General features: G+C 37.8%; 1 protein-coding gene across 2 annotated transcripts in view; it reads right to left on the bottom strand.

The window, feature by feature from the left end:
- The window catches only part of CNTNAP5 (contactin associated protein family member 5), an 882,476-nt gene that overhangs the window by 664,954 nt on the left and 199,011 nt on the right, over positions 1-18,511 (bottom strand). The window lies entirely within an intron of this gene.

The following is an 18,511-nucleotide window of genomic DNA, read 5'->3' as shown; positions in this document are numbered from 1 at the left end:
CATCGACTCCTCACAACAATCCTCAAAGACAGGGGTTAAGTTTCTTTCACAGTTGGGGAAACTCAAGTTCAGAGATGTTAAGTAGTTAGTGTAAGGTCACAACACCAGAAAACAGTGTGGCCACAATTCTTGCTCAGTTTTGTCTAACCCAAAATCCAACTATCCCGCCATTCCTTTGATCAACCACTTGAGCAAAGCCTCAAATTATGGTTAGTGAGTTTCTTCTATAAAAGAGGAGATGGTTTAAAAATGGGGAACATTGTTTAACTACTCTCTCATCTTCAGTCCCTAAGGACTCTTGTAATAGTTTTATCTAGAGGGACAGAATATCTTAGAATGTCTCACTCCTAGTTGTGTGAAAGTCTTTGGAAAATGAGTTATTGATTTTAATAATTCATTTCTATTCTATGAAGTAGTAGAGAATCGCCCCCAGCCTTCCCTAAATGTGGTAGGTATATGTCCTAAGACTTCTTTGATGCTGACCAGATGTGGGACAGTGTGGAGCCATAGGCAGAGATGAGGTCTTGACAATGTAGATATGCTCCTCTGATTGCCCTGACCATCCAATCTCATGTCCAGGACTCTGCTCTTCACAGAGCATATTGGAGCTTGTAATCATTCATTTATTTGTTTGCATCCTCCAATAGGTAACATGCACTTTGTGGGATCTTAGCAAATAATCCGGCATATAATAGGCTTTCAATAAAGGTTTACTTAAAGAATGAAATGGTGAGTAAAGGAAGGAAGTAATCAATCAATCCACCTAACAGTACCAACACTCTTACCATTTTTCCATTTTGTATTGATTGATCTTAAAGAATATTGCAAAATGTGTTCATGAAATCTAGACATACCTCACTCAAAACAAATTTGAAACGTGTTATTCAGTTTGAATGTCAACTTCATGGTGTCAAATGCTCTCAGGAAGAGCTGAGTTGACATTCTTAAAAGAAAATGTACATAGGATTATGAGGTTGCTTGCTTACACAGCAAATTCTTAGGGAGAAGTATTTCATCTAATTGCAGGAAAATTAATTAGAAACATAAGGATTGAATTTTTATTTGTTCAATGTGTTAAAAAAATCAACTGGCAAAATATATTTTGAGTTTTTCCCAATCAAAAATGTTTGAAAAATATTTTGAGGCATTTAACAAACACAAAATAGAGCCAGATCCTCACTGAGGAGGAATAACACAAAAATCAGAGCAAGGGAAAAAAATCAGAGCAAGGGCACCTTGGTAGTTATGGTCATTCTGAGAATAGAAAACAGAACTCAGGGCCACTTTACCCCAGGCCTAAGATGCAAGTGAGAGGGGTTGCATGCACCCTTCCAACACAATTGTTTGGGAACATGAATTTGTTACTCTATTTATATGTTAGGAAACAATACGAACATAATGGAAATCTTCCATTTGCTTATGCTAGTTTCATCATCAGGAAACAGGTAAATATCAAAGCTTGAACCCAACTGGACTGAGCCCCAGAAGAATACACCACACACACACACACACACACACACAACACAAACCACACACACCAAGCACCACAAAGTATTTCTCTTCCCAGCCATGTTATGAGCATCAGCTACCCACGTCTGTAGTTACAGCTACCATCCAATTTCAGATAATATCCCTCCACCCCTACCCAATAACTCACAACCCTCCTAACACCCACTTCCACAAGCAAACTGAAGATCTTTTAAAAGTCAAGTATCATAATTATTATAGTATTTATGTATTTCTTAAACATATAACATGTATAAAACTCTGCTATCATTTTTTTCAATAATTTTTCTTGAAGTATATTGATTTTACAGTGTTGTGTTAATTCCTGCTGTATAGCAAAGTGATTCAGTTTTATATATATATATATATATATATTCTTTTTCATATTCTTTTCCATTATGGTTTATCATAGTATATTGAATATAAGTTTCTGTGCTATACAGTAGGACCTTATTGGTACTGCTACTGTTTTTTTTTTTTTAATTGGTTGCTGATGACATTTTTGAGTATTGTGCTCCTAACCCTATTTTTTTTCCCCCAGGTAGAAACTGAAGTAACCTAATCATTTGAATTTAATTTAGTCCGATAAATATTTATAAGGTCCTACTTTATGCTTGACCTTGAATAGACATTGGGATACATTTGAGTAAAATTGAGTGTCAGACTTCAAGGAGCTCAGAGACCATTGAAAAATATGAAGATATAAATAAGTCAATAAATGGATGGGATAGTTGAGGAGAATTTTCACCAACATTACATCCAAGCCAGTTACATGAGTACCTAACTGGTCAGACGTCCAGGTAAGTGCTCTTTCCCGTCTCCTCCAGTCTTATGCAGTCCCCTTTTCCACCAGGCACTGGCCTCGGGGAGAAGTAAGCTTCCAACCACACTGGCCTCCTGACGTCAGCTGCTATTTCCCCACTGCCCAGTTCCTCTTGTGAAATGTTCCTTCTTTGTATCTCCATTTATGGGGTCAGTGTTTCCATTTTGGAAATTGGTAAAGCCATTGGAAACAATCTGTGCTAATGGAAAGGTCCAGAGAGGATTCTTCAGAGCTCCTTTTCCCATGGACCCTGGACATTGCAGTGGCCTTTAGAGAACATGTCTGAGCTTTTGCTTCCCTATCCCTAAAAGTGATAAGAATGGGAAAGTTTCCAATCAGAAAGAAAGACCACCCCCTCCTCCCTGGCCAATAGGTAGAGATCCTTCTCTCTTCTCTACGTCAGATGAACAAATCTGACAAGTCACCTAAACTGAGAGTAGACCAGGACTCAAATTGGTAATCAAATTATCCATAGTGGTTGGGAATTAAGAATTTGTCCATATAAGCATTCTCAATGCAAAATGTGTATTACTTTTAAACCTGTCCTATTCTTAAAGCAGAGGAGAAACAATCTAGCATAAATGAGGACAGTACAGTTGACACAACACGGGTTTGAACTGTGAAATTTGAACTGTGACACTTATACCAGATTTTTTTTCAATAAATATGTTGTACAGTGGTATAGGATCCGTGGTTGGTTGAAAACAGGATGAGGAACCTCGGATTTTTCACTATGTTGGGGGTAGGTGTCCCTCAGCCCACGTTGTTCAAGGGTGAGCTGTAATTAATTTTTTTTTAATTCCTGATTTGGGAAGGCCGGGGATAGTGGATGGTGTCAGGATGACTAAGACTGAGAGATCTTTGTTCTAGACTGGTTTCTTCTCTTGCCTTGGTGACTCCAGATAACACATCCCAATGCACTAAGCTGTATCTCCATTGTCTCCATTGTCCAAAATCGAGAGAATCATCTCTGCCACATCTAGCTATAGAATCATTTCAAAGATGGAATGAGAAGAGATGGAAAAAGTCCCCCTTTAAAGGATAAAGCACAGAATAAACCCAGGAAGTAGTATGTGCATTGTCTGTAATATCTGCTTGCAATCCAGAGCAACCATTTTCAACAATTTTATTCCTGGGATCTCGTGTGTATGTTACAAATCGTGCACAAGAATTGATATCACCAAAAGCTCTTTTGCACTAAAGGTTTGTGGTCAACCTGATGAGAAGGAGGATAGGAAGTATGGGAGAGGGGAAGGGGTGAAGACACACAGGAGAGTGAGGGTGGCATTGCATCCCCTCTGTGGATTGGCAGCCTTCCTGAAACGGGGCCGACATTGCACCAAACACATGGCTAGGAAGCAAAGACACAAAGTACCATCTGCTCCACCATCCCTGCAGGCTTTAAATAAGCAGACCCATGTTGTTGTTAAATTTTAGGAACCACTCACATCTCAGCCTTCTGACAGTGTGTTTGCAAGCTAAATCCATCAGTCAGTTCTTCCAGAAGTGTGGTGGATGTTTATTCGTATTTACATAAGGAAAGAGGAAAGGGTGAAGAAATTCTGGGAGGGAGAGAGAAGTTTGAAGTTTAGGAAAAACATAAGGCGGGACTAGAAGTCAGGCTTCCGGTGGAACACAGAACCTGGAGAAACCATGATGATTTTTCCAGAAATGAACCGCACTTCACAGATGCAATGGCATAGTAGAATGTTTTCAAAATATTTCCTTAAAAAGCCGATGCATAGGCTTTTCCTCTCAAAGATGTGTTGCAGAAATCAGGGGAAATTAAAATCCTATTTAAAAATGCAAATCTTTTCTCACATTATTACTGTCCAATCTTCTTTGACAAATAACTGCCACCTTGTTTTCCTTTACACCCTGAAGGCCACCTCCAAACCCACCCCTTGCCCAGGCAGATAAAAATCCAGACCTATCAGTGGGTGTTGAATAACCCAGTCCTATTTGCAAATGACTTAGCCCCACATTCATAGACTAAGATGATGTCAAAACCAGAAGGAACCTCTGAAATTGTGGCATTCAAGCCCTCCCTTCACTTTACAAATGAGGACCTCAGGGTTGAAGGAGATGACAAGCCTGCTCAGGATGAGTTAGTTAATTAATAGACTGGCCTGGATGGAAACTCAGGTTTCCTCAATCCCAGATGGTGACCACTAGGTCAGAATCACCTGCCGCCTGTGCATAAATCTGGTAATCATTAGTTATATCATTCTTCATAACATTTGTTTTAACAAATGACTTATTTTCTGCAAAAGGAAGGGCATGGTTTTATTTCCTGGATAACAGAAAAATGTTGAAGAATAGTCTATAATTTTCAAAAGAATTTGAATTTCTTACTTTTCTTTGCCCTTCTTTATTTCTTCATTTTACACTCTCTCTTACCCACCAAAAAAGGGGTAAAGAAAAAAAAAAACACAAAGGCAGGATGAAAGATAAAAAAGAAATGTATTTGTTTTCTGATTAATATTTGTATGCATATTCAAGACCAGCATTTTCTTTGATATTTTCAATCTGAAGAAATGGGGGATAATTTTCCCTTAATATACATGTACAGTTAAATACTAAAGGCCTTCTTTCACCTTAATTAAAAGGTAAAGGCACAAAAGACAATTCTGAGTAAATACGATATTTACACATCTTCTTAGAAATAATAATTGACTCTTTAAGATGATTCCACTTTAAGTAACATTTTTGGTTGTCAGTGCATATTTTTATTCATTATTATTAGAATGCCCATGGAGTTACAGATGGTAACTGAAGTTAAATTGTGAGCACCGCCTTGATTACCAGAGTAAATTGTCTGTATATGGGGATTTGGAGCTTAAGGGATTCATTTGTATTTATAGGTGAGATAAAATTCCTCTTAGCATTGCACACTTAATGGCCCACTTTGTTTAAAAGACATAAAGCATGCGTTTCGTGTAGTGCCTACAATGAGGCTTAGAAGTGGCAACGCACGCTTTTAGCTTCATTTATTTTTCCCCTTGTTACCTATAATTTCACTTAGCAAACAACAAAAATAAATACTCTAATACTACTCTTGACTCTGACCCCGTCCCTATTTTCCACCATGAAATCCTAAAAGATAAATTACTCCATGATGCACAGACCAAGAAACATGACTCTCTAAAATGAGTCATGAAAAGAAGGTCAAATCTTCTCTATCCTGACATCCATCTCCACCATAATGCAGTGCTACTTGCCTTTTGAGTATCTGCTGGATACACATGGTCGTGCTCTGCTGTGGGAAGACAGAATTCAAGCCAAAGACATAGACCCTGAGCTCAAGGAGCCAAGCATTTACTCTGGGTTGAAAGATAACTCATGTATTTTTTTAAAAGCTCCTTACGTGTATGAACGATTATATGCAGGAGACCTTTGGCTTGGGATACAGGAACCCTGGGTCCTCTTCTTCCTTCACTGTGAATGTGCTCTCAATTTTACCTTCCTGTGCTTCAGCTCCCTCCTCTGTGAACGGCGCAGGTGATTGTTCCTTTGTTTGATCAACAAACTTTAACTGGGCGCATTCTAGGTATCAGAGTTTCTGTCAGGCTTTCGAGGTAGTAAAAGCAGTTGTAACCAATTCCTCCAACGTAGTGGAGACGGACACACCCTTCACTGCTCCACAGCTGTGACTGGTGAGGGAGGAGTCAGGGCATCCCAAAGGGGAGGTGGTCCTGTCTAGGGATTAACAAGGGTGCTCTGGGGGTTCTTTCTAGGCTTTTAAAATCATTCTATTCAAGATTTTAGGAGAGACTTGTTTGGAGGTACTGATCTTCACTTGTAAGTGACTTGCTGGGACTTGACCATAATCAAACCCACTGAGAACAATAACAAAGCAGCAGAGGCAGCTATAATTCTTTCCTGCCCCTGGGGCAGCTCCCCTTCTAGGTGGTCAGCTGTCCCTGCCGTGCAGCCAGCAGGAGATATCACTCATACTGGATGGGTGAGCAGCCTACAAGTTTCTCTGTTCATTTCACACTCTAGTCTATGTTCAAACTGGTCTTTGAACCAAGGTCTGTGTGACTTTGTGCACATCTTCTGTCTGAAAATCTGCTTCCCATCCCTAAAATGGTGGCAGGAAAGCCTCATAGTCTGGCAAAGGCCAGTCTCCCATGTGATTATCTTGTGTGAGTTTAGCTCTTTCCTTCTTGGATTTTCAAGAACATCTGTACACGGAGGTCCCATAATTAGCCCAAAGACAATGGCTTCAAAGTATACTTCCCCAAATTTCTTTCCTCTCAGATTACCCTTACTGCCACTGATGGATTTTTTTTTTTTTTTTTTGGATTCTCAGTTTAGGGATATCATGCTCACAATTGATTGCTTTGTTCTGTATTTTTCTTCTATCCTTAAATCTAATTTATCAATTACTTAATCTGATTTTTAAAAAAATGTTTCTTAAGCCCCTCAGATGGGAGGCATATGATATACTAATCGTGTGGAATATAAAGCATCATGTTGAGCAGGGATTTTTTTTAACTACAGTACTTAACATCTGGGACTATGTATATGTCCAATAAATCTTTGTTGAGGGAAACGGTGAAAGGTACAAGTGTTACCATTTTTTGTTGTTGTTGTTGCTTGGAAAGATCTCTCAGATTTATACTCTATTTTTTTTCCTCCCTTGCCCACTACTTGATCCTAGTTCATGCTTTTAAATATCATGTTATGATTTTATAAGTCTGCTGAGTTAACACTGGACTCTACTATCATTGAAGCATTCTTTCTAAAACACTGTTTTCAACATATTTTCTTCCCCATGACTTATTAGGCATGTCAGCCTCAATTTGGCCTCCAGAAGTAGCATCATGAAACTGAAAGAACGAAGAGGGAGTTATTAACATAAAACAGGTCCAAACTGAGCATAAGGCAGGGTGTCACTGATGAGGGGGTCACAGGATGATCAAAGAGTCAGAAAGTAACATCCAACAAGCGGACATCAGGAGTACAGGGCTTGTTGTTGGGATACGCTTTGGTCAGGGGACCATGCCCTCCAAAAGAATCATTCAAGATTGTGAAATTCAAATACGCTAAAGCTATCAGTTCTTTAGGATTATGGATGGTCCTTCTTAGCTTAAATGAATTAGCTAGAAGACATGAAATCTTGGATGTGTAGACAAGATAAAAATCATAGATGAAAAGGCTTAGAAATTTCTGGAATATGAGAAGCTGAGATTGGTGGCTGGATTTCTAGGGATGGTTTTAGAAGAGACTGATAAGGAAAAAGCAAATCTTTGAAACAATGAAATTTTATCTATTTAAAAATTTCCTAAATCCAACTTTGTTTCTATACACTCCTGTACACTTCTCCCCATATCCACCCATCAATATTCCATGCAATACACAGACAAACATGCATACACACACACACACACACACACACACACACACACACACACACACCATTATAAAGTAGAGCCAAATCAGTTTCAGAATTTACTGGATTTTTAAGCAAAGCTAAATACATGAACAAATGGGATGCATGATACATGATAAGCTTACAATGATAAGATTGGGAAAACGGGGAAAATAAGATTAAAAACTTTAAAAAATTGCAAGAAGAAAGAATGTATTTTTACTTAGTGCATGGTTCAAATGATTATGCATAGGATATTAAAATGAAGGAAAGGCCACAATTGGAGAATTGTAAAGATAGTGCTTCTGTCAATTCAGTGCTCATCAGAGTTGAGCATTTCTTTCCTTGAGCTGTGTCTCTCAAGTAGATATCTATTCTTTTTTGAATACACTGGAGCTAAACTTCCAATAGCTAATAGCCTGTATTGAGTGGCTCTAAATTACACTGAAAGTCCTGGTTATTCAGGAAACTACAATCTTCACGTGCAGCTCGATCAATCCATACACATTTATAAAACCCTCTTCATCTCTAATGGGTCTAGGCATAGAGCTCCTAAAGGAAATACTACAATCTCTGTGTGTCATCAACCTACTCGTGAGAATTTAGGAAAAATGCCTGATTGAAAAGATAGGCTTGAGTTGGAGACTGGCCAGCTGGCTGATAGCACAACCCCATGAGGGTCAATGCCAACCATTTATGAGTGGATGGGAAAAACATGTATTGATAATTCAAACAAATATTGATTCTTATTGGTCTTTGTAGGTGAGAAAATAATGTCAGCTCAGGGACAGCAGCAGTGGTACTTAAGATCATAATCTGGCTCTGTGTGTGTGTGTGTGTGTGTGTGTGTGTGTGTGTGTGTGTGTTTTCTGGACCAATTGGAGACTGCAGTATATCTGGAAAGAGGCAGACATTGGAGCCCAGCCCAGTCTGAATTCAGATCCTGACTCTACAGCTTACTAATTATATGTCCTTTGGGAAGTTTTTTAATCTCAGTCTTCTCTATGTATAATGGGGATCATAACTATATCCAGGCTTGTCGTAAGAACAAAAAGAGACAATTCATGTTAAATATTTAACCCAGTGATTGGCACAAGACTGGATACACGTTAGTTTCCTTTATTTTCTATCCTTCTTTCTTTCTTAGATTCAAGCTCATCATCTCCAGCATTGCTTTTTAAAAAATGATCTTTCTTATACCCTCTACTATGCCTTTTTTTACTTTGTCCATCCAGATGGTTTTAAGACTGTTTCTTTATCAGCTCTTCAGGGTACATAGGATAATTCTGCACCAAGAGCTATTCTGTTTATGCGTTGCGTATGCTCCAAGACAAAACACAGTACACTTTCTAAGTTTTATCACATTTTTTCTTGGATGCATTTAATAGTTCTTAAGCACAATGTGCCAGGCATCATGCTGTCTGGTCCACAGACTGTTGAGCCTAAAAGGGAACAGGAAGCACAGCTCTTATATAACATTACGAGGGATGAGGCTGTAGAAAACGTTTGGATTTCTTTCTAGTCCTTATAATTTATGTATTAAAAAAATCTTGTGACATGTTAAGTAGGGCCTTCCATGTTTGTGTTTTTGGATTATAAGCTTAAAAAGCTGGGAAACACTGCTTTGGGTGAGACAGTCACATCAATTTGTATTTTAGAAAGTTTGCTCTGATTTCAGGGAGGAGACTGGAGCGTGTGTACTTGTGTGCATGTCTGGGGTGAGGATGAGGGGAGGAGAATGAGGGTAAAAGGCTGGTGACAAGAGGACCCATTCAAAGCCTATAGAAATAGTAAAGAAGAAATAATAAAGGCCTGAACTAAAACAATGGTAATTGGGATGGGGAGAAGGCAAGGCAATTAGTTATAGAAGAATCATCATTGCCTGCTGATTTGAACGGGACGTAAGAATGAAGGATCATGTCAAGATTTCTGGTTTCAGTGACTCTCTATTTTGTTATCCTGGAGATTTGGGAAGCTCAAAAATTGGTTTCTAAAATTAACAAATTTAAATCAAGCAAAAGAGAGACAATGAATGAATCACATCAAAATGATGTCCAAATGATACTTAAGACTCCTCATCTTTCTTTTAGATAAATATAATAAGTAGTATCAGGGGAGTAAAATATATATATGTATGTATGAATGTGTGTATATATCTATCTCAGATGGTAAGTCATAAGACGTTATAAAGAGATGTATTCTTTTTTTTCATATTCTTTTCCACTATGGTTTATCACAAGATATTGAATATAGTTCCCTGGGCTCTATGTAAGACCTTGTTGCTTATCCACTCTCTATATAATAGTTTACAGCTGCTAGTCCCGAACTCCAAATCCATCCCCCCCCCACCCATCCTCCCCCTTGGCAACCACAAGTCTGTTTTCTATGCCTGTTTCTGTTTCATAAGTAAGTTCATTTGTGTCATATTTTAGATTCCACCTACAAGTGATATCATGTAATATTTGTCTTTCTCTGTCTTGCTTACTTCACTTAGTATGATAATCTGTAGGTCCATCCATGTTGCTGTTAATGGCATTATTTCATTCTTTTTTATGGCTGAGTAATATTCCATTGTGTATATATACCACATCTTCTTTATCCATGCATCTATCAATGGACACTTAGGTTGCTTCTATGTCCTGGCTATTGTAAATAGAGCTGCAATGAACATTGTGGTACATGGCTCTTTTTGAATTATGGTTTTCTCAGGGTATATGCCCAGTAGTTGGATTGCTGGGTAGTATGGTAGTTCTATTTTTAGCTTTTAAAGGAACCTCCACACTGTTCTCCATAGTGGCTGTATCAATTTACATCCCCACCAACAGTGCAGGAGGGTTACTTTTCACCACACCCTTTCCAGCATTTGTTTCTAGATTTTTTTGATAATGGCCATTCTGACTGGAGTGAGGTAATACCTCATTGAAGTTTTGATTTGTATTTTTCTAATAATTAGTGGTGTTGAGAATCTTTTCATGTGCCTCTTGGCCATATGTATGTCTTCCTAGGTGAAATGTCTATTTAGGTCTTCCACCCACTTTTTAACTGGATTGTTTGGTGTTTTTTATAATGAGCTCCATGACCTGTTTGCATATTTTAGAGATTAATCCTTTGTCTGCTTTCTTCATTTGCAAATATATTCTCCCATTCTGAGAGTTGTCTTTTTGTCTTGTTTATGGTTTCCTTTGTTGTGTAAAAGCTTTTAAGTTTAATTAAGTCCCATTTTTTAATTTTAGTTTTTATTTCCATTACTCTAGGAGGTGGATCAAGAATGATCTTGCAGTGGTTTATGTCAAAGAGTGTTTTTCCTATGTTTTCCTCTAAGAGTTTTATAGTGTCTGGTCTTACATTTAAATCTTTAATCCATTTGGAGTTTATTTTTTTTGTATGGTGTTAGGTAGTATTCTAATTTCATTCTTTTACATGTAGCTGTCCAGTTTTCCCAGCACCAGTTGTTGAAGAGGCTGTCTTTTCTCCATTGTATGTTCTTGCTTCCTTTTTCATAGGTGTATGGGTTATCTCTGGGCATTCTATCCTGTACCAATGATCTGTTTTTGTGCCAGTACCATACTGTCTTGATTACTGTAGCTTTGTGGTATAGTATGAAGTTGGGGAGCCTGATTCCTCCAACTCCATTTTTCTTTCTGAAGACTGTTTTGGCTATTCTGGGTCTTTTGTGTTTCCATACGAATTGTAATATTTTTTGTTCTAATTCTTTGAAGAATGCCATTGGTAGTTTGATAGAGATTGCATTGAATCTGTAGATTGCTTTGGATAGTACAGTCATTTACACAATATTGATTCTCCCAATACAAGAACATGGTATATTTCTCCATCTGTTTATGTCATCTTTGATTTCTTTCATCAGTGTTTTATAGTTTTCTGAGTACAAGTCTTTTGCCTCCTATGGCAGGTTTATTCCTTGGTGTTTTGTTCTTTTTTTTGCAATGGTAAATGGGAGTGTTTCCTTAATTTCTCTTTATGATTTGTCATTGTTGATGTATGGGAATGCCAGAGATTTCTGTGCATTAATTTTGTATCCTGCAACCTTACCAAGTTAATTGATTATTTCTTGTAGTTTTCTGCTGGCATCTTTAGGATTTTCTATGTATAGTATCATGACATCAGCAAACAGTGACACTTTTACTTCTTCTTTTCCAATTTTTATTCCTTTGATTTCTTTTTCTTCTCTAATTACCATGGCTAGGACTTCCAAAACTATGTTGAATAAGTGTGGTGAGAGTGGACATCCTTGTCTTGTTCTTGATCTTAGTGGAAATGCTTTCAGAATTTCCACCATTGAGTATGATGCTTGCTGTAGGTTTGTCATATATGGCCTTTGTTATGTTGAGGTAGGTTCCCTCTATGTCCATTTTCTGGAGAGTTTTTATCATAAATCGGTGTTGAATTTTGTCAAAAGCTTTTTCTGCATCTATTGAGATGATCATATGGTTTTTATTCTTTAATTTGTTAATGTGGTGTATCACTTTGATTAACTTTCATATATTGAAGAATCCTTGCATCCCTGAGATAGATCCCTCTTGATCATGGTGTATCATCTTTTTAATGTGTTGTTGGATTCTGTTTGCTAGTATTTTGTTGAGGATTTTTGCATCTATGTTCACCAGTGATATTGGTCTATAATTTTCATTTTCTGTGATATCTTTTTCAGGTTTTGTATAAGGGTGATGATGACTTCATAGAATGAATTTGGGATTGTTTCTCCCTCGGCAATTTTTTGGAAGAGTTTGAGAAGGATAGGGGTTAGGTCTTCTCTAAATGTTTGACACAATTTGCCTGTGAAGCCCTCTGGTCCTGGACTTTTGTTTGTTGGAAGATTTTAAATTACAGTTTCAATTTCAATACTTCTGATAGATCTGTTTATATTTTCTAATTCTTCCTTGTTCCGTCTTAGAAAATTGTACCTTTCCAAGAATTTGTCCATTTCTTCATGGTTGTCCATTTTTTTTGGCATATAGTAATTTGTAGTAGTCTCTTATATAATCCTTTGTATTTCTGCAGTGTCAGGTGTGTTTTCTCTTTTTACATTTCTAATTGTATTGATTTGTGTCCTCTCCCTTTTTTCTTGATGAGTCTAGCTAAGGGTTTATCAATTATGTTTATCTTCTCAAAGAACCAGCTTTTAGTTCTATTGATCTTTGCTATTGTTTTCTTCGTTTCTAGTTCATTTATTTCTGCTCTGATCTTTATGATTTCTTTCCTTCTACTGACTTTGGGTTTTCTTTGTTCTTCTTTCTCTCGTTGTTTTAATTGTAGGGTTAGATTGTTTATTTGAGATTTTTATTGTTTCTTGAGGTGAGATTGAATTGCTATAAACTTCCCTCTTAGAATTGCTTTTGCTGTGTCCCATAGGCTTTGGATCATCACGTTTTCATTGTCATTTTTTTCTAGGTATTTTTAAACTTCTTCTTTGATTTCTTCAGTGATCTCTTGGTTATTTAGTAGTGCACTGTTTAGCCTCCATGTATTTGTGCTTTTTACAGATTTTTTCCTGTAATTGATTTCCAGTCTCATAGCATTGTCGTCAGAAAAGATGCTTGATATGATTTCAATTTTCTTAAATTTTCCGAGGCTTGATTTGTGATCCAAGATGTGATCTATCCAGGAGAATGTTCCGTGTGCACTTGAGAAGAAAGTGTATTCTGCCACTTTTGGGTGGAATGCTCCATAAATGTCAATTAGATCTATCTGGTCTATTGTGTCATTTAAAGCTTGTGTTTCCTTATTTATTTTCATTTTGGATGATCTGTCCATTGGTGTAAGTGGTGTGTTAAAGTTCCCTACTATTATTGTGTTACTGTTGATTTCTCCTTTCATGGTTGTTAACATTTTCCTTATGTATGGAGGTGCTGCTATGTTGGTTGCATAAACATTTATAATTGTTATATCTTCTTCTTGGATTTATCCTTTGATCATTACATAGTGTCCCTCCCTATCTCTTGTAACAGTCTTTATTTTAAAGTCTATTTTATCTGCTATGAGTATTGCTAATCCAGCTTTCTTTTGATTTCCATTTACATGGAATATCTTTTTCCATCCCTTCACTTTCAGTCTGTATGTGTCCCTAGGTGTGAAGTGGGTCTCCTGTAGACAGCATATATATAGGTCTTGTTTTATATCCATTCAGCCACTTTACGTCTTTTGGTTGGGGCATTTAATTCATTTACATTCAAGGTTAATATCAACATGTATGTTCATATTATCATTTTCTTAATTGTTTTGGGTTTGTTTTTGTGGGTCTTTTTCTTCTCTTGTGTTTCCTGCTTAGAGAAGTTTCTTTAGCATTTGTTGTAAAGTTGGTTTGGTTGTGATGAATTCTCTTAGCATTAGCTTGTCTGAAAATCTTTTGATTTCTCCATCGAATCTGAATGAGATCCTTGTTGGGTAGAGTAATCTTGGTTGTAGTTTTTTCTCTTTCATCACTTTAAGTATATCCTGCCACTCCCTTCTGGTCTGCAGAGTTTCCACTGAAAAATCAGCTGATAACCTTTTGGGGATGCCTTTGTATATTATTTTTGTTTTTTCCTTGCTGCTTTTAATAGTTTTTCTTTGAATTTAATTTTTGTTAATTTGATTAGTATGTGTCTTGGTGTGTTTTTCCTAGGGTTTATCCTGTATGGGACTCTCTGTGCTTCCTGGACTTGGGTGACTATTTCCTTTTCCATGTTAGGGAAGTTTTCAACTATAATCTCTTCAAATACTTTCTCAGACCCTTTCTTTTTTTCTTCTTCTTGGACCCCTATAACTTGAACATTGGTGTGTTTAGTGTTGTCCCAGAGGTCTCTGAGATTGTCTTCAATTCTTTTCTTTCTTTATTCTGCTCCTCGACAGTTATTTCCACTGTTTTGTCTTCCAGCTCACTTATTCGTTCTTCTATCGCAGTTATTCTGTTATTGATTCCTTCTAGTGTATTTTTATTTCAGTTATTGTGTTGTTCATCTCTATTTGTTTGTTCTTTAGTTCTTCTAGATCTTTATTAAACATTTCTTGTATTTTCTCAATACATGCCTCCATTCTGTTTCTGAGATTCTGGATCATCTTTACTATCATTCCTCTGAATTCTTTTTCAGGTAGATTGCCAATTTCCTCTTCATTTATTTGGTCTTGTAGATTTTTACCTTGCTCCTTCATTTGTGACATTTTTTTTTGCCATCTCATTTTTTTTTTTTCTGTTTATGAGTGGAATTGTGTTTCTGTCTTACTGGTTGTTTGGCCTGAGGCTTCCAACACTGGAGTTTGTAGGCTATTGGGTAGAGCTGGGTCTTCAGGCTGAGAAGAGGAACTCTGTGACACCTCACTGTGATGAATATTCCCTGAGGTCTGAGGTTCTCTGTTAGTGTAGTGGTTTGTACTCAGAGTTCCCACAGCAGGAGCTTCAGCCTGACCCTGGGCTCGACCAAGATTCCGCAAGCCACCTGTGCTCAGTTGTTCCTGGGTGCTGCTTAATTACCAGAGAGTTTCTGTCAAGGATGTTTAGCCCTCTTTGAGTCCAGACCTGTTATCTGAGTGGGATCTCTCTTTTCAGAACACAGATTCTTTCAAGACCCAGACAAACCTGTTTGGTTTTTGCTGTGCTTGAGGTTTGAATCACTCACTAATCTTTCTGGCCATGTCTTATTCATCCAGCTCTGGGGCATTCCTGAACCAGGTCTGTTTTGCCAGACAGGCAGCAAGCCAAATGCTGAGTTGTCGAGGTTTGGCAAGACAGCCAAGGGAGGAGACTGGTGAGCATGCCTCACACCTACCTCTCCAAAGCAATGGCTTGGAGATGCATTCATAATTGCCAAAAGAGAGGTGAGCAATGAGCACTATATTCAGCAAAAAAGAAATATTCCATTGACCTGAGGAATGTAACTCCCCATGCCTTCAGAATGAAACTTTAGTTCCTTGCTTCTGTATATCTCTTCACGATCAGACTCTTGGTCACTTTCCTTTGGACATTCCTTACTGCTCAGTCTGTGCTCACACTTGCCAAATTCCTGGCAGCTTTCAGGGAACACTGTGTCACCGCTCTGTGTTCCTCCATATGTGACTCTGTCCTGAATATCTCCTGCGTTGCCTTCCTCTTGCTCACCCATCAGCCCCTGCTCCCTGTACAGAATGCAGTTGCTCCCATAGCATGCATTGATCCCTCCAGGCAGAGAGAGCCACTTTCTCCTTTTGGGGTCTTTACTGTCCCATATGTCCCTCCCTAGAAGGAACTGTCACAGTGATGGGCTTGTGTTTTCATGATGTTGTCACACATCTGACCCCCAGCTTTTGTGAGGGGGGACCATGTCTTACTTATCTTTCTACTGTCATTGCTGTTCCCAGTGATGATCACAGATCGGTTGGTCAATCATTGTATGTTAAGTAGAATTTTAGATAAATAGAGGACAGTCTTAAATTGAGATTAAAAATATGGGTAGGAACTGAGCAGTTCTCAAAAATTGGAACTCTCTGGGCAACACTAAAGAGAGTTGTTTGCCCAAGTCACACAGGGGAGGGAAATCAAGACTGTGAGTGCTTGCAGGGAATTATATTCAATATCCTATTATAAACCATATGGAAAGGAATATTAAAAAAAGAATGTATTGATATATATATATATATATACATGCATACATACATATATGTATAACTGAATCACTTTGCTGTACACATATAACTGAATCACTTTGCTGTACACCAGAAATTAACACAATATTGTAAATCAACTATACTTCAACTAAAAATAAAAAAAATAAAAAGACTGTGAGTGACTGAAGATAATTTTGATGAATCATCATTATTATTTTTATATGTGTACAATTTCCAAATACAGACTTTACTTGATCTTCGGAAAAAAGCATCTCAGGCATGTGGGACAGTCATAATGGTGATTGTCTGACAGATGAGGACACAGTTATCAGCACCACACAGGTATTGGCTGGGAAGCCAATGTACCTGGTCTAACCTTAGACACCCTCGTTTGTAGGTAGAAAACCCAAGTCTCTGAGAGTGTTGGGCATGAACCTTGACACATGGAGGGGAACCTGACTGTAAGTCTGAGTGTCCAAGCTCTGACAGGTCTGGAGTGTGAAGCAGGATGAAAAGGCCCAAGCTCTGGGTCCCAACGCCCTGCTTGTACAGTCTGTCATTCTACGGACCAACTTGGTGAATCCAGGCAAATCCATTTCCTTTTCTGTGCAGTGGTTTCCTCCCTGGAAATAGAGCTGATGTTGTCTGTTCTCCAAAGAGGAGTTGTGACAAATGAGGAGTATTATGAGCCACCAAGAGACAAAACAGTGGTTGGCACATATGAAGTGCTCAATCAATGGGGTGAAATATACTATACGTATTAACTTATGTATTAACTATACCATTATAATTATGATTATCCTTAGGCCTCTGTAAAGTAAGGAAATTATGTTTTGAGACTACACAAATTTGAATCCTAAAACTGAGAAGTAAAAACATTTTCAGTTCCCAATAACTATCCTCCTTAATTTATTGCTAGGCCACTCGGTCTGGCTTTCTGTATTTGGGGGATGGGAACTACGTAGAGGTGGCCGATAAGTGGTATGAGTGCCCTCCCCTTACCAGGAGTTTCTCTGTAACTGAGATGGATGGCTTGGCTTATGTGTCTTCTCACTGAAGGGAGGGAATCAGACAGAGTTCAGGGCTAACTCCCAAATCTGGCCCTTTTGGTCATTTGTTTGTATGCTCTTACTCAAGCAAAATTGATTCCAGCTATGGTTCTAGAGAGAAGACAGTTTAATACATGCAGATAAGTATTAATTATTCTGAGATCCTCAGATTATCAGATTTCAATTTTGGAAATGCCACCTTTATTAGAACTCAATAAAAATCCTGGATATAATTTACTGGATCAAACTCTAGAGAATGTTTGCTTGTCAAGACAGATGAAGGGATAGGTTACACCAGACAATTTATTCCACCAATTGTTTCTGTGGTCCAGAGAGTTCACCCATCTGTTATCAAATATAATCCTGCAGGACTCTGTGAAATGACCCACCAGGCACTCAAATATAATGATATTTTGAGACACTTCAAGCCTCTAGACAATGATTTTTTTGGGACAGGCTAAAAATAAAAGCATGTTCCAGGCAAAATGCTTCAGAATGTTCTACTTTTCCTTGTAAAACACTCTTCTTGCTCATCCTGAATTACCATTGTGATTCTTAAGCAAACGTTGGCTGTAACTCTGAAGCTATAAAATGCTATAAAGTTTACATGGACATGTCCAGGTATTCGGTACTGTAATTTAAAAGCATCAATAAAGTTTGAGTTGTGTTCAGAGTTGGTAAATCTGTCACGGTCAGATGAATTCAGTTTCCATTTTTCCCATACCCATCCCTTCAAATTATTCATGAGCAGGAAAATACACTGTATTGTGTTCACTAAATATCTCCCATTTTGAAGGAAATCTTTAGCAATAAAATAACATGAAAAAAGACACACTGAAAAGCAATTATAACCCTGGGAAAATTTCATTTCACTGCTGTAGACAGAAAGTGGTGTATTTCAAAACTGTGAGCAAAGATTAATGGAGATGAAGGAAGTAGTCAGTGCCCGTGAACCAAGATATTTAACTTTAATGTCATTGCCAAACATGAGAAGTCATCATTTCAAGTCTCAATAACCTCAAACTGAAATGCATTCATTGCTATTTTTTCTTCCTTTTTCCTTCCCCCAACATTGTACTTTGCACGCTGAATGGGCCTGACAAGGAGTTGGTTTGAAAGTTAAGGGTCCTTTTCCTGAACAAGGTTAAGTTTAGCTTTGATGACAGCGCAGTTTGGAAA

The sequence above is a fragment of the Lagenorhynchus albirostris genome, chromosome 6, assembly GCF_949774975.1.
Source record: "Lagenorhynchus albirostris chromosome 6, mLagAlb1.1, whole genome shotgun sequence".
Classification (NCBI taxonomy): Eukaryota; Metazoa; Chordata; class Mammalia; order Artiodactyla; family Delphinidae; genus Lagenorhynchus; species Lagenorhynchus albirostris.
Note: the sequence above shows the minus strand (reverse complement) of the source record. Positions and strands in the feature narration are given on the sequence as shown.